A 17,796-nucleotide genomic window follows, 5' to 3' on the forward strand; every position below is an offset into this window, starting at 1 on the left:
GTAACAATCTAACATTTGCTTTAAAATGACAGCTCTCCCTGCAGAAAGTAGGTCATTTCTTCAGCATCAAATTCAAAACAGACAGACCATAGCTGTGTTCATTTAAACCAGTTACTCTGGTTATCAGGCAGCTCCCACTGCTATCTTAAGCTAAAAGTAATCCTCTGTACTTTATCCAAAACCCTGTGAGACAGAGGATGTGCTCTGATCTATCCTTTGCCCCCAGGGACGATGCAGGGCTATGTTGGCGCTCCAGGTCCGGTCAGTGGATTTCATGCCACGGCATGGGGTGAAGGGTGCCCACGGGTGGCCTGGGGAGGACGGTGTGGGTCAGGCATCCCCCCATCCTCGCTGCAGCAGGAGCTCAGACCAAAAGCCTCAGCTGGAAGCCTCCTGCGGAGCCCCAGCCTCACTTCTGGCCGGGAGCGTCCTTTACGAGCAGTGGGCAAAACGCCCGTCGTCAAAATGAATGCGGCTCTACCCAAGCCTGAAGGGTCTCCTACGGTGCAGTTTATAAACAACCTCAAAAACAGTTCTGAAGAAACCAGCACACAAAGGGGCTGGTGTCCGGCGCCGCCGCGGTGAGGACAAACCGACGCAAATGACCTCAGCGTGGGGAAAGGCAGGCCCAAAGCCATTCTGTACAAAGGCGACGTGCTGGTGCCCGCTGCGGCGCAGCCGCAGACCCAGGCGCGAAGGGCTTGCCGGCGGCCCGAGCTCCTCTCTGCCCAGCGCGGCCAGGAAGGGACAAGTCCACCAGCGCGGCAGGGCAATGAGAGAGCGCGCGAGTGGCTCAGCTCAATCTTTTCTCTCGTCCCTGGGGGGATCCCCATGCAGAGGAAAAAAACACGTCGCTAAGCCTGGCTTTACAAGCTCAGGAAGCAAAGCCGTCTCTTGGGCTCGTAACCACACGAGGTCTTCCCTTGCTCCTTTCCCTCTCAGCTGAAAAATGCTCAGGAGAGACCTCTTGTCTGCTGGCCGCACCCCGCGTTTTTGTTCCCTGCCATGCGGGTTCGCAGCCCGCAGCGCGTGCAGTGAATCACAACTGCTCTTTGGGAACTCGGCCGGGTGCAGCAGGTGCGGCGAAACATTAAAATACCCAAGCACGCCTGACTCCTCTCATCTGCTAATGAGCTTTTCATGGAAAGTTGGATTCTGTTACTATTAACACCTTAGCTACACCCTTCTTAGGGCAAACACGTATTCCACCCTGTGTTTGGTCAACAGAAAATGACTAAGATGATTTGTTTGGAAAGAAACCAGCTACAAAAGAGCATTTCCCTCCTGCTGTCTTCATACAACATATCTGATTAGTTTCACTTCCCTGAGCTGTTAAATGTCAAGTACCTTTGTTATGTGTATACTTTTTTGGAGTCTCCAGAGCTTGTTGCAGCAGACCAAAGGAGCTTGGGAGGAGAATGTTTTAATTGTGCTCAACCTGCTCCACTTAAAAAAGTATTTTTTTTCCTCCTTTGAAAGGTGCAGTGATATTTTGTAACTGAGGTTCTGTATTTTGGACTTGATCTTCCTCTTGTTTTCTTTCCAGGGCAATAGCTTGGCATGCATAGACTCTGGCAGCTCCTGCAGGAGCGCAGCAGAACCCTGCCAGACCACCCCAGGTCCCTCATGGTTCTGGTCTCGGTTTCAGGCATGGGGCAATTAACTTATTTCAGCGAGTCACTATGTTACATAAAACTGACTGTGAGCTGCAGAGGACTGGTGCTGCACAGCAGTCACAGCCTCTGTGGAAGATACGGACAGCAGCGAGCACACCATAAATCCACGCGCTGCCTTAGGGCGCAGGCTTCTTGATACAGACCCGCTCCCGAGCTCCAGGGGGCTGAAGCTGTAGGCTCCAAGAGTTTGCTGCCTTCCTGCTGCCCTGCACGTGGCGACCATGACCTGCTCTCATGCAAAGCACGTGCACATGTTTCCCTGTACAGTGGTTTCAGTTTGAGAGCGCTGAATCAGGAGCGCCTTCCCCTGCTTGCTCACATCCTGGGCTGCACACCCAGAGGAAACTCTTCTTTGCACTCAGGAGGAGCAAGCAAGCTAGGGTGGAAAGAAACTTCTAGATCTTTCATTTACACTGCTGTTTTATTTCCAGATTGTAACATAGGCAGATCTGTCATTGAATGTTAATTCCTTTAGGCCCCTACTGTAAGGACTGCAGACGTATGTTCCCTTCTTCCCTGAATGCCCTCAAACACTGGGCTGAAGACATTCGGTTCAGACAAAAGAAGATACAGGCTTGAAGCAGCTCTGCAAATACCAGAGTGTTTGCAGGATAACAATGATCCAGAAAGATAATAATGGGCCCTGTCACCAGATCAGCACAAGTTGAGGAACAGACCGAATTGCAGCTATGAAATCTGCAATTCAAGGTTTGTTTCCTTAAAAGCAGGGAGGCAAGTACACTACAAGTAAAGTAGTGAAAGAATACATTATACAAATGGGAGTGTGATGTAGAAATAAAAATCTATTATGTAAGGCGTGGATAAGTCCTCTGCTGAGCATTTGGGCCTCCAGAAATAACACGGATGTTGACAGCACCTGCAGGGTGCCCTGTGGCACACAAGAGAAGCGCAGGATGGCATGGTGCCCTCACCAAGCACGATGCCACAGAAGCATGAAGACCCTACTGCTGAATGATGTGGTCAAAGCTGTGTGCAGCGCTCTCTCTCCCTCCATGTCTCAGTGAGGCTGCAGAAAGGAAAGGAACTGAGCTCTTAAAACCATCCAGTCTCAGTCAGCCCTCCCCCAGACTGTCGGTTTCTGCGGAAAGCCCATTGCTCCCTGGGGTCATTTTTATTGCACTTCAGCTCTTCCAGGAACTCAGACATGCTGACAGCAGTCCCTCCTCTGCCAGGCACCCAATCAGAGTGCCGAGGGAGGTTTTTCTAAGGAAGCTAATTGAACATGTTTTATTAAAGGAAAAGAAAAATGGAAAACAAAAACAAAAACAAAAAAACACCTTTGCTCTATGGGCAAATTCTGTGAAACACAGAAAACCCAGGGGGAAGATGCTAGGCACAGGATCAGCTGGAAATGTTGTTCAGGGAGCCAGACGACGCTGCTGATGAAATTTCCCTGGTGTCTGGAAAGGACATCAAGAGCCACGCCTGCACCTCACGCCTTGTCAGCCCTTGCCGTGGGTTGTGGATCAAGGCCTGCAGAAGCAGCAGGACGGCAGTTTTACTCACTTTTCATTGTGAGCTGCGGGGCAAAAAATGACTCAGAATTCACCACGTGACAGGAATCGCTCTCCACTACGCACACCCATTAGCAGTGATTAGCACTCTATGGCAGTAGATGTAAAGCCACGGACGCACGGAGAACATGTGCAACTCACAGAGCAACCCCTCTTCCTGCTGCACCAAGGTTCTGAAATGGAGCCCCGGGGTTTACAAGGTCACAGAGCGCTGCAAGGTTGGGAGAGTTACACTTTGGTTACCTAGAAAGCCTGAGGTATACAAGATGATCCCTCCAATATTTCCACTCCCACCTAATCAGGGGAGGAGGTGGAAGCACGGCAATATCTACGAAGGCAGCAGAGCACGCTTGGGAAGGCACTCACCCAGGCTCCAGCGCTGGCCAGGATCTTGCAAGCTCAGGAGGATGGGGTCCAGCAGAGAGCTGCGCTGCTCCCAGGCCGGCAGTGCTATGGCCGTGTACAGAACGGACACAGACCGGCTCTGGCTTCAGCATCTCTGCAGTGTGACCTGTCACTGCCTGTGAACGTTTCTCTGGATGTCGGGAAGAACAGAGATCGCTCACTGCTGTACGTCCCGCTTACGTAAAGATGGAGCAGCGGGAAGCAAGCTTTGAAACCTCATACACGCCGTAACTCTGAAAGCGATGGCAAGATACATAGAAGAACAGTGACATACCACAGTTACTTACAGCGATTGGCTTTCTACAGGGTTTTCATCTGAGGTTTTCTAAAGGCTTTATGAAAATGTGCCAAATTCAGCATGGGTGTTAATTTTATCACGGCTAACTTATCCTTAACCTACATTTTGATGCACAAGTCACTAAGGGATATATAGGAGTTACTTCATACATCTCCATGCAATTCATTATTAAGCAGCACCTCCAAACTGCAGTTTGGAACTGGGAGTAAGGAAGTGCTCACAGGTAATTTAGGGAAATGAAAGGGATTATCCATGAACGTAGGCCAGACAGGATGCAAACACAGTTGCACACATTTTTACAATCTACTGCCTTGGGCTCTTTGCCTCTAAGTGCATCTCCCTCTCCCATCTGAACAGATGATCTCTGATCCTGTGCAACGTGAAGCAGGCACAACTTGAAAGGCCAACAATCATTAAGTCAAGAGATGGATGGGGTTGAGATCTCCAATGTCTCCCTGATACCTTCTATTTATGGGAGTAAATTCACATTCAAGTGGGTTTAACTACTGGTTCGCAAATTCTATCGAATTCTTCCAGCAGTCACAGCTAGAAAAAAAAGCCAAATATTTCTGAGCAGGAATCACTACAGATAGCCCAGTGCAGATGTGTCTGCTCTCTCTGGGAAGACCTAGGAGCAGGGAAGCAGAGCACGGTACAGACAGAATCACAGAATCACTGGGATTGGAAAAGACCTCCAAGATCATCTGGTCCAACCATCACCCTACCACCAGTGTCACCCACTAAACCATGTCCCCAAGCACCACCTCCAACCTTTCCTTAAACACCCCCAGGGACGGTGACTCCACCACCTCCCTGGGCAACCCGTCCCACTGCCTGACCACTCTTTCTGAGAAGAAATGTCTCCTCATCTCCAACCTGAACCTCCCCTGGCACAGCTTGAGGCCATTCCCTCTAGTCCTATCACCTGTGAGAAGAGGCCGACCCCCAGCTCCCCACACCTTCCTTTCTGGAAGCTGCAGAGAGCAATAAGGTCTCCCCTGAGCCTCCTCTTCTCCAGACTAAACACTCCCAGTGCCCTCAGCCGCTCCCCATAGGACTTGTGTCCCAGGCCCTTCACCAGCTTCGTAGCCCTTCTCTGGACACGCTCCAGGGCCTCGATGTCCTTCTTGTAGTGAGGGGCCCAAAGCTGAACACAGCACTCGAGGTGCGGCCTCACCGGAGCAGAGTAGAGGGGGACGATCACCTCTCTGGCCCTGCTGGCTGCACTATTCCTGACACAAACCAGGATGCCATTGGCCTTCTTGGCCACCTGGGCACACTGCCGGCTCGTGTCCAGGTGAGCATCAACCAGCACCCCCAGATCCTTTTCCTCTGCACAGCTTTCCAGCCACTCTGCCCCCAGCCTGTAGCACTGCATGGGGTTGTTGTTGCCAAAGTGCAGGACCCGGCACTTGGCCTTGTAGAACCTCATCCCATTGCCCTCTGCCCATCAACCCATCCTGTCCAGGTCCCTCTGCAGGGCCTTCCTACCCTGTGGCAGATCGACACTTCCCCCCAGCTTGGTGTTGTCTGCTAACTTACTGAGGGTGTACTTGATTCCCTCATCCAAATCACCAATAAAGATATTAAAGAGGACAGGCCCCAACACCGACCCCTGGAGAACACCACTAGTGACCGGTCACCAGCTGGATTTCACTCTGTTCACCACCACTCTCTGGGCCCGGCCGTGCAGCCAGTTTTTAACCCAGCAAAGTGTGTACCTGTCCAAGTTATGGGATGCCATCTTCTCTGGAAGAATGCTGTGGGGAGACCATGTCAAAGGCCTTGCTGAAGTGTAGGTAGACTACATCAACAGGCTTTCCCTCCTCCACCAGGCAGGTGACCCAGTCATAGCAGATCCCCCAGCTGCAAGGGCTGCAGGCGACACCACAGCGCTGGGTAGGCTCTCAGCTCGGGTCTGTGTGCAGCGTAGCTGCCGGTCATTGGAGCACCACGAGGCCCTCCTGCTGCTTGCATTCTGCACTTCCAGCTGTGGGGTAAGAGGGGCATGTGCCAACCCAGGTTGGACCTCCCCACTGTGATTCACTGTTTTCACGGATGGTTTGCACAGCCGTCGAGCTGCTCAAACTTCCCCTTCAGACTGAGAAGCACCAATAAGGACAACTGCTAACGCTTTACTACAGGATGTTGCGTTGCTCCTAAAACTCCCACCTGTCTGCATTCCCTCCATCCTCCTCCCAGATAGTCTCATACAGCAGGAGAACTAACAAATGAGAAGGCAAACAAATAGGGAGAGAGGTGCAGGAGGGAATAACTACATTGGCACAAGACCATGTTGCAACCATATGGTGCTGTGAATGCCTTCAGAAGCTTCCCATCCGCTGCTGAGCGAGAAATCTGCACAAGCTTTCCCTAAGCCCCACCTGAGAGCCAGATTGGAAGGAAAAGCCTCTTCTAATGATACTGCTAATTTCAGATCGGAGAGACGTTTCCTATGGCTAAAGAAACGGGGATCCTCATGCCTTCTGCACTGTTCTTAGGTCACTGCAAAGAGACAGGCACGGGTTTAAACATTATGCTGCAAGTATTCCCATTTCTTTCCAGCAGCTCCAAGCTCCCCGCTGCACCAGCGCCTGCTGTCTGCCTGCAGGTTGCATGGAGTCCAGCAAGCAGGATTTTCCACTGCAACTCTAGGCATGACAACATGGCACAGAGAACACCCAGGAGGAGGAAGGGTAAAAGCTGCTGTACAACACTAGGAGCCAAAAGAGCATGTGGCATAATTCAGTTAGCCAAAGTGCCATGGATAGCCAGTCCAAGTTGCAGAGGATGCAGCCATGCTCAGTTTCTCAATCCCCGGAATTGCTTATCACTTGCAAAGGACCTTGCAAGTGCTCAAGCAGGAAATAACTATGCATTTAACATCTGGAAGAGGGTTTTTTTCATTAACAGGATAAAGGAAGTATTACAGCAAAATGTGTGTGTGTCTAGGGAGGGGTAGGATCCATTTAATTTAGGATACCAGTTTCCCATAAGAAAAGCAAGCTCATCATTTCCCTGCACCTTCAGGTTAGGTAACAAATTCATAGCAAGTTAACTCATTGATAGTTTCTCTGAGGGATCATAGCACAGGTTGTTTGAAAGCTGCCAGCCAGAGAAGTTAAATCTTGTTTCACCTCTGGGAGATGCACACAGTAAATAAGTTGTGTGCAAATTTTCTTAAAAGGAAAGTAAATAGTAAACCACCCAGGTTGGATGAGGCCCTGGACCACCTGATCTAGCGTGTGGCTAGATCACACAGTGGCAGTGGGTTGGACCTAGATGATCTTTAAGGTCCCTTTCAACCCAAGCCATTCTATGATTCTATGAAATGTAACAATGGGTTGACCAAGAATCCCTCAAACAAAAAGTGAATTGTTCTACCTCTCTACTGCTTATCTGCAACAGCAACAAGAAGCATTCAGTTTTTTGAAACAACACCACTTGTACCTTGGAGGTAACATCTAAAATCTGGGTTCTAGCCACATAGGCAGCAGCAGCTGACATTGCATTTAACTAATAATGTAATAATGTCATGTGGCACCTGCACCTATTTGTGCCAGTGAGAGTAATAGAAAGAGAGAAACAATAAAGATAAATATACATTTACTTGGTATGGAATTTATTGGCTTCCCTCAGCTTCATCCTGTCTCTTTGCTGTAGCAAAGCAACAAGTCACAAAATCAAGGAGTCCAGTGTTATTTTAAACACATGCCTGCATCCAAACGGAGACTATTTGGTGAAGGAGGGAGAAATGGAGTCATGAAAGAAAAGGCTACTTATTCTGTTCTAGCTATGTTCAGGCACAGTGAGGGCACCCTAAAAGGCCAGGGAATAACTCCATTAAAGCAGGGTATCTACAGATGACCCAAATATGCTGCTCCCCCCATCCCTCGAGGCTTACCACTGGAAGTAAACCAAAAAGAAACAGAACCTGCTAGGAGAGAAAGGAAGGTTCCAGGTGAAGAGTCTACAGGCAGTCTTTGAAAGATGGCTGCTAAGTGTGTGCACTCTCATTTCCAGCAGAGCCTGCATCAACCACGCACCAGCAGAGACTCAGGAGACTGTAAAGAAGCTGTGACAAGAAATCGCGCTCTGCTGAGCACTCATCCTTCTGGTATACAAGCACAAGAGGGAGGAATCAGCGCACACAGGATGAGCTGACGGAGGATGGACTGTGGAGGGCTTGAATTCAGGACTTCAGATGCTTCAGGTGAGAAAGAAGTGTGCAGGACCCCCTCCATGCCACGGGCAGGAAGGATGCTCTAAGGATGCTCTCGGTGCAGTCGGTTGTGCCAGGAGGTTCCTGGGTCCCGGTTTGGCCGCCGCCACACAGCCGCATCGCGCCCTCCTCTCGCGTGCCCCCGATGGCAGGGAGCTCTGTCGTGTCTTCCCAGAGCACATAAAGTTATTAGAGGGAGATTATCCTGGCACGGCACTGCAGCCCTTTTGTTAGCTTTCTAGGAAAGAGCTAAGCCTTTTGATCTCCTACCAAAAACTAAACAGCAAATTAAATGGTAATAAAACCTTAATAAAGAGCTACTCTTATGCATTTTAATTAGTTGTTCATAGAAACCAAATACATCTCATAGACAAAGAAAATGAAAGCCAGTAAGTAAGTTGCTATGGCTTTGATGGAAGAGCTACTTCAGCAGCATAATCCTGTGAATCTATTAAGGTTTTTAAGCGAGGAGCAAGAACAGCTGCCTCCCCCGCTGCTCCTGAAAACAAGCAAGTGCTCCTTCCCAAACCAAGGGCATAACCGAGCTGAAAAGATTTTGTTATCTGCCATTTTATGGAATTTTCTCCACAGTGGAAAAAATACACAGGAAAAAACAAACAACGGAAAAGAGGAAGGTACAAAAGCAGTATCGCAAAATCTCATCAAACCGAGAAGCAGAATCACAGTAAGTACATGGGGAAAAAAAGAGGTTTGGGTGCTGATACTTTAGAAAGGCATTAAATGTGAAAGCAAAGAAACAACCTGCTATTACATACAGGGAAAAGCCGATGGCCTTCAAGGAACAACCCCAGAAGACGACACGCTGGCTGGAGCACAACGTGCCAGAGCAGTATCAGCTCAAGTCAAAAAAAGGGCCAGGAAACTCAGGGTCAGAGTTTGAACAGAGTTTACAGGACTTTTCAGAATAGGACTAGACTCGAAGTAATGTGCAGAATGATAACATCCCAATAAAATTCACGGCACTGGTGATGTCAAGGCCTAAGGGACCCATCTGGGCTGGCCCAGGAGGAGGGCAGGAAATGGGACTGCCTGCCTGCCTCCCTGCTTCGAACACGCCGAGCCTTATACCTCCTCTTCCAGGAAAGCCACCCCTCCGCGCGTGCCATACGCAAAAATAGAAAAAGCAGGCACTATCTGCAGCCTGCAACATTGCTACAGTGACTTCTAAAAGTATCTTGGAAGCCAATATCCAGTTTCAAAATTTCCTCCCCTCAAACCTCTGCTAATTGGATGCCAAGCCAGAGCAACTCGGTAACCGCATGGCAAAGACGTGCTAAAATAGGCCAGCGCTGTGAGAAATTCACTCCTCCCAGGCTGCCAGCAGCGGTTGGAATAATTTTATCTCGTAAATGGGTAGCAAAAATAACATTAATTTGTCAGTGTCACGCTGAGCATTTTCCTTGCAGGGCTTGGGAGAAAAGTTCCCGTCGGCTCCTGCTTTGGGAGGAGAGACCACGGAGCACGTCTGAACCCGGGACGGGCAACGACTGATGGGAGCAACGGCACTAGGCAGCAGAAAGTGTGGGACAGCAGCACGAGCCAGGCTCAACCTTGATTTATGGCTCCTCGTTTCATTTATTCAAGGTCATGTGGTTGTGGGAGGTTACGGGGTCTTGAAATCGCCGTCTGAGCTGCTGGCACCCTCTCCCACTCCGCCAAGGAGACGATGACTGATGGCGGGAAATTTTGACCTTTTAACTCCATATCCCTTTTTTAAATTCCTGTGGTCACCACTGGTATCTCCTGTGTAGCAAATTCTTTCTCTTGCTCCCCCAAGAAGCCAAACAACATACTGTAGTACAGTTCAGAGCGGGGCATAAATCTTCAGGCCCTTCTGCCTCTGGTAATCTTCCCAGCCCCATGGCGTGACTCCAAACTTTTGCCCCCTGCCGCTGGGGAGCCCCAGGACACTGGACGAGCTCTTTTGCCATCCTTGGAATGGCAGCGAGAATTCCCTGAAGCGTCCCGCGGGGCCCGGGGCCGCGCTTCCCAGAACTGGCGGCTGCTGACTCGGCTCGAGCTCTTCCTAGAACCGCCGGGCCTCCACTCGCTCGGCGGGGCCGGGAGGCAGAGGAGGGGGAGGAAGGAGGACGGCAGGGAAGAGGCCGCGTTGTGCAGACCCATCAGCACTCCTGCCGTTCTGCTTTCATTTTTCACGTGAATCCCAGAAGGATTTATTTTTACCTTATTTTTAACCGCTGGAGAGCAGGGGAATGTGGGGGTGAGCCCAGCTGCAGCCCGCTTGCACGGACAGCTGACGGCAGCAGCTCCCCTGACCGGCGCTGCCTCCCGGCTCCTCGGCTTTCTGTCCAGAAATCCTGGCTCCCGGACTGGAGATCGATTCTGTGAGGGGTGGCAGCAATGCCTGGGGATCACATCGAAACTCCCTTCCAAGCTTCAGCACACATTGTACCAGGAACACCAGTGGAAATCCCACTCAGAGGGAGGTTTGCCATAAGACTGAGGTCTAAACCAGGCTGAGCCTAATGCCGGCAGCTGACCGGGAGCGAGCTCCGTTACCAGCTCCCCGCGCAGCGGCTGTATGAAGGCTGCGTGCTTGTGCCACTGTGTCACCACGCTTGTGGCAGTGTGCTCCTTTCCACGTCATGGCTTTCTTGAGCATCCACAGGCAGCCAGCCTGGCTCCTAATTCCACTCAAAGCAGCTGCACGTACATCCCACCACACACCTCGCTACCAAATTTACTTCTAGGGAACAGACATCCATAGTGTGAGCCTAGCCTGTCTGGGACCGAATTCTGTTGTCAGCGAATCCCATGCAATTTCTCCTGCTTCAGGAAAACCGTGCCAAGGTGATGGAGAAAGAACATGGCCCGCAGTCCAGCTTCTCACCAGCACAGCATTTGGCTGTAGACAGGATTTTAAGAAGGAAGCTCCCAGAGTACCTGACTGAAAAATAACAGCCAGAAAGCATGGCCCACGGTGGATGAAAATTGGGAGTTGAAAGAAAGCAAACAAACTAAATGGGTTTCCCTGCTCCGACAGCACACGTTTTTCCTTCACTCTTGTGCACTGCGAGGAAAGGTGATGATCTTGCTCCGTTTACAGAGTTTTTCCTGGCCTGTCCCCAAAGTCACTATACAGTGTGTTTATTTGGTTTTCATAAGGTCAAAGAAGCATATTTGGGTAGCAGAGAAAGTTTACTATGGACTTTCACCTTTGTGATCTTAAACCAAGTATGGCAGTAGTAATGAAAAATATTTACTGGCATTTAAATACATTCAAAGGGGCTCTTGGAGAAGAGAAGGCTTTCAGCGTCACTCCACATCCTTCTCAACAGCTTTTTAAAATGTATGTATTTATTAAATGCAGCAGAAAAAAGCAGCAGCTATTAAGATCTGGACATTACGATGTTCCCAGCACACACTGCTGTTCCTCCTGAGCCCCTGACGAGTCAGGCACGTCCAGGGAGTTACTCCCGCTGATCTCTGCAGAAGAATTCCAGTAACGATTACAATTTTACAGACAACTTACCTGGGGCTACTCATGGGCTGCTTTAAATAGCCAGGCAGAAGCTGCAGTAAGCAAGTCATGTGCAATGCTGCCTTTCCATGGGAGCCAAAAAAAACTGCTGGCATGGCTTATCAGCTTAGTTTATCTGGAAACCTCAACATGCTGGAACTTTGTGTACTACACACCCTGTGCCACGGTCTGTAAAAACAGGCCATCAAGCATGCACACTATCCAAAAGGCAGTCTGTCCTACGCTCCACATCCCTGAACTCCACGGTCTGTTTGGTGGCAGTCCCTTCTCTGTTTGTAGTGGCCAGGGAAACAGAAATGAAGAGGACTGGGAGCATTACGCTGGCCCACAGCTAGGTCGCACTTTTCCAGTAGGAATAACCGCAAAGCACATTCTCCCACCCCACCCAAGTGGAGAGTGACCTGCAAAAATCCATGCTCCTGAGACATCTGAGGAGGTCAGAATACGCCAGGGAGGGGGGGACACGAGCTGATGCCGACATCCCCCCAGCACTGTCTCTGGACAAACCTGCGCTGGCTTTGACCCAGAAGGGTGACGACTACAGTGACCACGCTGCAGCACACCACCCGACTGCCCTCAGGTTCAAGCTCCTTCCTGACAAACGAAGGGAAGAAGAGAGATGACAAAATACAGACTGACGTCACCAGAGGCATCATCAAGCCGTCTTACATCACTGGTTCTCTAGCTGCAGTCCTCAGAAGTTTGGGGTTTCCAGGGATTACTGCCGAGACCCATGGAAGATGACTAATTAGAGGAAACATACTGTCAGGAGGACTTTTCTAATGGCAAGTTCTGAGTTATGTGAAAGTGGTGACAACCACTTCCCCAGGTGATGAGTTGCAAACAGTTTCTCTGGGCCTTTGCATGCCTTGGGTGGGGGCTGACAGGTGATGCTCTTCCTCCTCCCACCTACATACCAAGTTATATTCACTCCTTCCTAATTTAGCTCCTCTTGTTAAGTTCCAAACAACTTCCTTGAATAATCATTTCTAAAACTGAGAGTACAATATGACAGATCCTAAACTCTCCCTCGAAGCTGATACATGGAAAGTTGAATCACGTGCTTAACCCCCTCAGACTGCACCGAAATTACGCAAGCAGAAATCCCCTTCTGAGTGGCAGGAGAGCATCACCCCAGCTGTGCAAAGCTTTAAGGACATCCCAGCTCTACTGTGACGAACCTGGTAGAAACCTACCTGTTACATAGTAATGTATAACCTATGAGATACAAATATATTTATAATAGCCATAGAGCTCCATAGAAAATACCTTAAATCTGCAGCTTAAGTTACAGTTGCTGTACCTTCAACAATTCAGTTACAGACACTACAGATAAATCAACTCTCATTTAGGCAAAATGGTTTAGGTGGTTTTACTGACATGAGAGAAGACAGATGCATGAAGTATTCCAGGAAAACCATTTTTTCCCTTCACTTAGAAAACGTGATGGTTTTCATCCTCACCCTTCACTCCTGCTTGCCTAGCAGAAGCAACGAAGTTTTGAGTCCCAGAAGCAAAATTTAAGAAAAACAAAACCGATGTGATTCCACCCTCCAGGATGCAAAACTGCACAAACCAGCACAAAACCCTTCCTTCACGTACCGACCTCTTAACACATAACGGGCCATCACTGCTGCTAACTTGCACGTGCAGCCATACTCAGGTCTGGGAAATGGTTGTCCTTAATTCCTTCTCCACTGTCATTTGCTCTTGCCTATGACATGACCACAGAGCTTCCACCACGAGCTCTCATGTTTTCTCAGGGAACAGCTGATGAGCTGAACAAGGATGTTCCTTCCTTACTTCTTTGTCCTAGCTACACTGCTTCTGCCACCAACAAGGCCTAATAGCACAAACTATAAAGAATACCAAATTCTCAAGATGGTGATTAAACTCGCTTGTTTTTGCTACAGCATCGGACACCTGCCTCTCAACACCATGCCCCGCGTGACGGAGGTGTTAGAGAGGATGCATTTAGGGAGAGAAGCAGAGATCTGCGATAGGCTTTAGGAACGACTCCGTGGATTCCCGAAAAGCTGGTGAAAAGTTTACCCCCAGCACTAAGGATGGAGCTGCTCACATCCTGACCAGCCCTGCCAAGGACAGTGAGGTGTTGCGATTATTCATCGAGGTCAAAGTAACCCAGGCTGTACTGCAGGACGGGCAGTTGTCAAAAAAAGTCCTGCACATTTGCATGCAACGTAGGGTGCAGAGAGGAGTAAGCAGTCAGACCTCACCTGGTGCCATGGAAATACAGTAAAATAGAGAACAAAATGTAAAAAACATACCAATTCACATACTTTTGTTGCCTTCTATTCTTCTGTTTTATTCAGGCCATATTCCACTCTCATCTTCTTCTTTCACAATTGCTGTTTTCGCCCTTTTCGCTCCCTGCATTGTTTGCAGCAGCACTTTCTTTCTTTCTTTAAGAAAGTAGCTCCTCAGTAGGTATCTAGACTTCACAGACGCCCTCAGCTTTCCACTTCTGTTCTCACACATCCCCTCCCTATCTTACCCATTTTCCACAGAGGACTTCCAATGCCCTTTATTTCCCCCAATTCTTTGTCCTCGCCTTCTGGCCACAACATAAATGCACAAACACTTTCTAAATTTAGAACAGACACTGCAAATGTGATCAGTCAGCCTTACTTTATAACTTTAAAGCCTTACTTTATAACTCTCTGTGATTAAATATATATATATATATATAAAAAATTGTAACAACAACAACAAAACAAACATTTTTTTTCCTCCGTTCCTTCTTTATTTCTTTGGGGTTCTCTACACTTGACCATGGAGCCAACTGAAAATCTCTCCAGACAGACACAGCCCATTTCTCAGTTAACTCCTTCAGGCACTACTAAGGCCACTGCTGCATATTTCCAGCAAAGCATTCATGTCACTGCCTCACCTCTCAGGGCTTAATTCTGCACACAGCACCACCAACTACTTCTGCCCCACTAGCAGAAAATGCAAAGCCTTTTCCCACAGAGCTCATTTTCCTACGGGGTTTTGATTGCCAGGATTTGCCTTTATCAATACTTAGAAATTCTCCACTGTCTGTCTTCGTCCTCCAGCTACATCTATCATGGCAGGGCAGCCACACGATTTATCACACCAATTCTCCTCCACTATAGCAATCTACAGCTCACCAGTGGGGTTTCTATGACCAAGACTCGGGCAGAAAACCTTGAAAGCCTGAGCCAAGTGAATTGCATCAATACTCAGTGATGACAGTGTGCCAGTGCTAATTACTTTGCTGCCAATCAGTTTATCAGAAACACCCAGTTGTGTGCTCATCTTTCAAGTCCCCTCCTCTGTCTCCAAGTGCCCCACCTTGCCTTTCTCCGCTGCCGAAACATCTGAGTGGCCGTTTCTCTTCTCGCAGCGTAGCCTAAGGAGGTGATTACAGCTCTAGGTGACATGAGCCACAATTAAAACACAGTGGAAAAAAGAGCAAGAAACCATGGTATAAGCTAAAGCATAAAGATGTGTTAGGGCCAGCCTGGAGCATCTTTGTTGCTCAACATGGAAACGTTGAGCTAGTGCCTATCTGGAACAGCAGAAGGCAGCTGGAACAGCACAGCATTGGAGTGCCGCATTTGTTCTCCTCCCTTTCCCAGGAAGGCTGGAGGAATTAAACTAGGTCCAAGAACTCTTTCTTCTCAGTTAACGCTCATCTGCCACCAGCTTTTGGCTGGTCCCTCCCATCCTCTTCCCCACGGCCACTTCAGCCAGCCTCTTCCAGGAAATCAGACAAGACAAGAGCAGAATCACTCATTTGCCAGCCACCCGATCACGCAGCAGGGGCAAGAGATTGTAAGAGGAAACGCATTTTTAAAGGAGAAGTTTTTACTGCTTCTCGGGATCTGGCTTCTGTGTAGACTGACACACAAAGAAACTCTTACAACATGCACACAGTGAGGAATTCAGATTAGGGAAGTACAGAGAGAAGCGGAAACAGCTCTGAACCAAGCCTGAAAACCTGCAGATCCTCAAGCGCATGTCATAAGATGAGAGCAACAGGCTCATACTAGGAGCTAGGGGAAAAAAAAAAAAAACAAAACACACCACCACCCTTGAGGAGCTGCTGAACTCTGTTTAAACTTTTTATTTGATGTAGATAATCTCCACAATTTTAATGCTTGACTTTTGAGGTGAGAGTGGGGAGTGAATGACTGCCAACATAGCAAAGTGACTCGTGTCTCAAAAGGGAGCGTCTGGAGTAACTGACCCTGAACAGAAAAAATGAAGTCAAGCATTTTAAAAGGGTGAATTTATCTAAAAAATATCAAAACCAAGAAGAGCTATAAGCTCTACTCTCATGCCGTTAATACTACTATGCCTCTTAGATCTATTTTCAATACTTCTCATTCATTTCATAGGACTACATAAAAAGGGTGGCAATGCACTTTCATGATCTTAAATCTCAGAAGTGATGAGAGCTGGTGCAAAAGCCACAAGTCTACCTGTCTGAGTAGCAGTAGCGCTTGGTGCAGTGTTGGGAACGCTTATATGCACGTCGATCCCTGCTGCCAACTTAAAGAACAAACGATCTGGGATTACAACTCATTGGACTGAGACAAACTTGCATTTGATTTACTGAGTGAAGCTTTCCAATCCTGGTCATGACGTTCCCTTCGTCTCCTCCTGGTTCATACGCAGCCAAATACATCTGCACCTGAGGGGGCCTTTGCCATCCTCTGCAGAAGATTCCCGAGCTCCCCAAGGCTGCACAGGGTACATCGGTGCTGTGCAGAGTCACTGTACAGGGGGACAAATATCCACTGACCTGAGCTGCAAAGCTAGGAAAGATGAATAAAACGTAAAAAGACAGGACAGTTTACTAAAGGTTTAGTTCATGACTCAACAATCTGTAAAGTTTGCCCAAGAAAGGCTGGCAACCTGAAACTGATATAAAAATAGTGTCTTTTTTTTTTTTTTTTTTTAAACAAAACAGGAGCCAATCAAAACCATGTAACAAATCCACTGAACTTCAGGTTGTTACTGTGCTGCATTGCAACATCCTGAAACTTCCCAGAACAAAGCTTTTGTCCGCAGGACAGAGCCATTTACGCAAAGCAGAGATATCTGCTGCTGCTAGCAGCGAGCTCTGCATGCATACACACAGCCGCGGAGATCATTCCTCAGCAGGCAGGAGAGATGTGTACTCAAACAGCTACATGTGTGTGCAGGCACATAAAATCAATGCAAACTGCATTTGTTTATTGAATTGTACCAGCAAAACCTTTCCTACGAGAAAGTCATGGTCACAAAATTGTCAAAGCAAAGAAGCAAAACAACTGCACAACGCAGCCCTTTGGGGATGAGGGTTTGGAGGACGGGGAGTCTGCAGGTTAGATTTTTCCTGGGCTCTGATGACTTCATGGTGGAGACAGGTGAAGTGAAACCTGACTCGGGTAACTTTAGCCAGAGAGAGATAGAAATAAACAATATTATTCCTGGAAAGAAGGGGTAGTAGCTGTCCCTCTGCCAAAGTGCACTCCAGTCCAGAGCCTATTAGCAGCGGATTCCTTCCTGCGCTCCACCTCCCAGTGTCAGGGCAACGGTCCCAGGTCTTGACGTCAGCGCTGCCTTTTGTTTGCTGCAGACTTTCCCCTTCTGCAGGGTGAGCAGGCTGAGGCACGGAAGTGGCTCGGCAGAGAGCTCCGCTCTGCCCAGGTCTGCCAGCTCTCCACAAGCCTCCAAGGACAGTCCGCTCCCCGCATTACCGATTCCAACCTTTTCCAGTGGAAAGAAAATTGAGTTCATTACGTCTAAATTGTTTTACGTCTAAATTGTCCTCTTGCTAACCTCTCCTTTGACTTGTACCATGCTTTATCTTTTGTGGTTTTATCTTGCATTATTTAGATTACAAGATCTGCCAAGCAAGGACTCTTTCCATATGCATGTGACAAGACTATAAATCTACTTCTTTAACTACCAGATGTATTTGGAGAAAATCCTCACAGAGACAGGGGGACAGTCTTCTGGAGCTCCAGAATAGTGCTCAGGGATATCTGAGGGGGAAGGAAGAACGAGGCCAGGTGTTACCAAGAAACCTCTCTGAACCTGCGACAGCTACAGCCAAACTGGCGGTCTTCCCGAGCTAGCAGAGGAGCCTCTGTCAACCGGTC

General features: G+C 48.6%; 1 long non-coding RNA gene across 1 annotated transcript in view; it reads right to left on the reverse strand.

Moving 5' to 3' along the window:
- Positions 1 to 17,796, reverse strand: part of LOC308200477 — a 46,279-nt gene that overhangs the window by 11,007 nt on the left and 17,476 nt on the right. The window lies entirely within an intron of this gene.

The sequence above is a fragment of the Anser brachyrhynchus genome (genome assembly GCF_964034855.1).
Source record: "Anser brachyrhynchus genome assembly, chromosome: 10".
NCBI classification, from domain to species: domain Eukaryota; kingdom Metazoa; phylum Chordata; class Aves; order Anseriformes; family Anatidae; genus Anser; species Anser brachyrhynchus.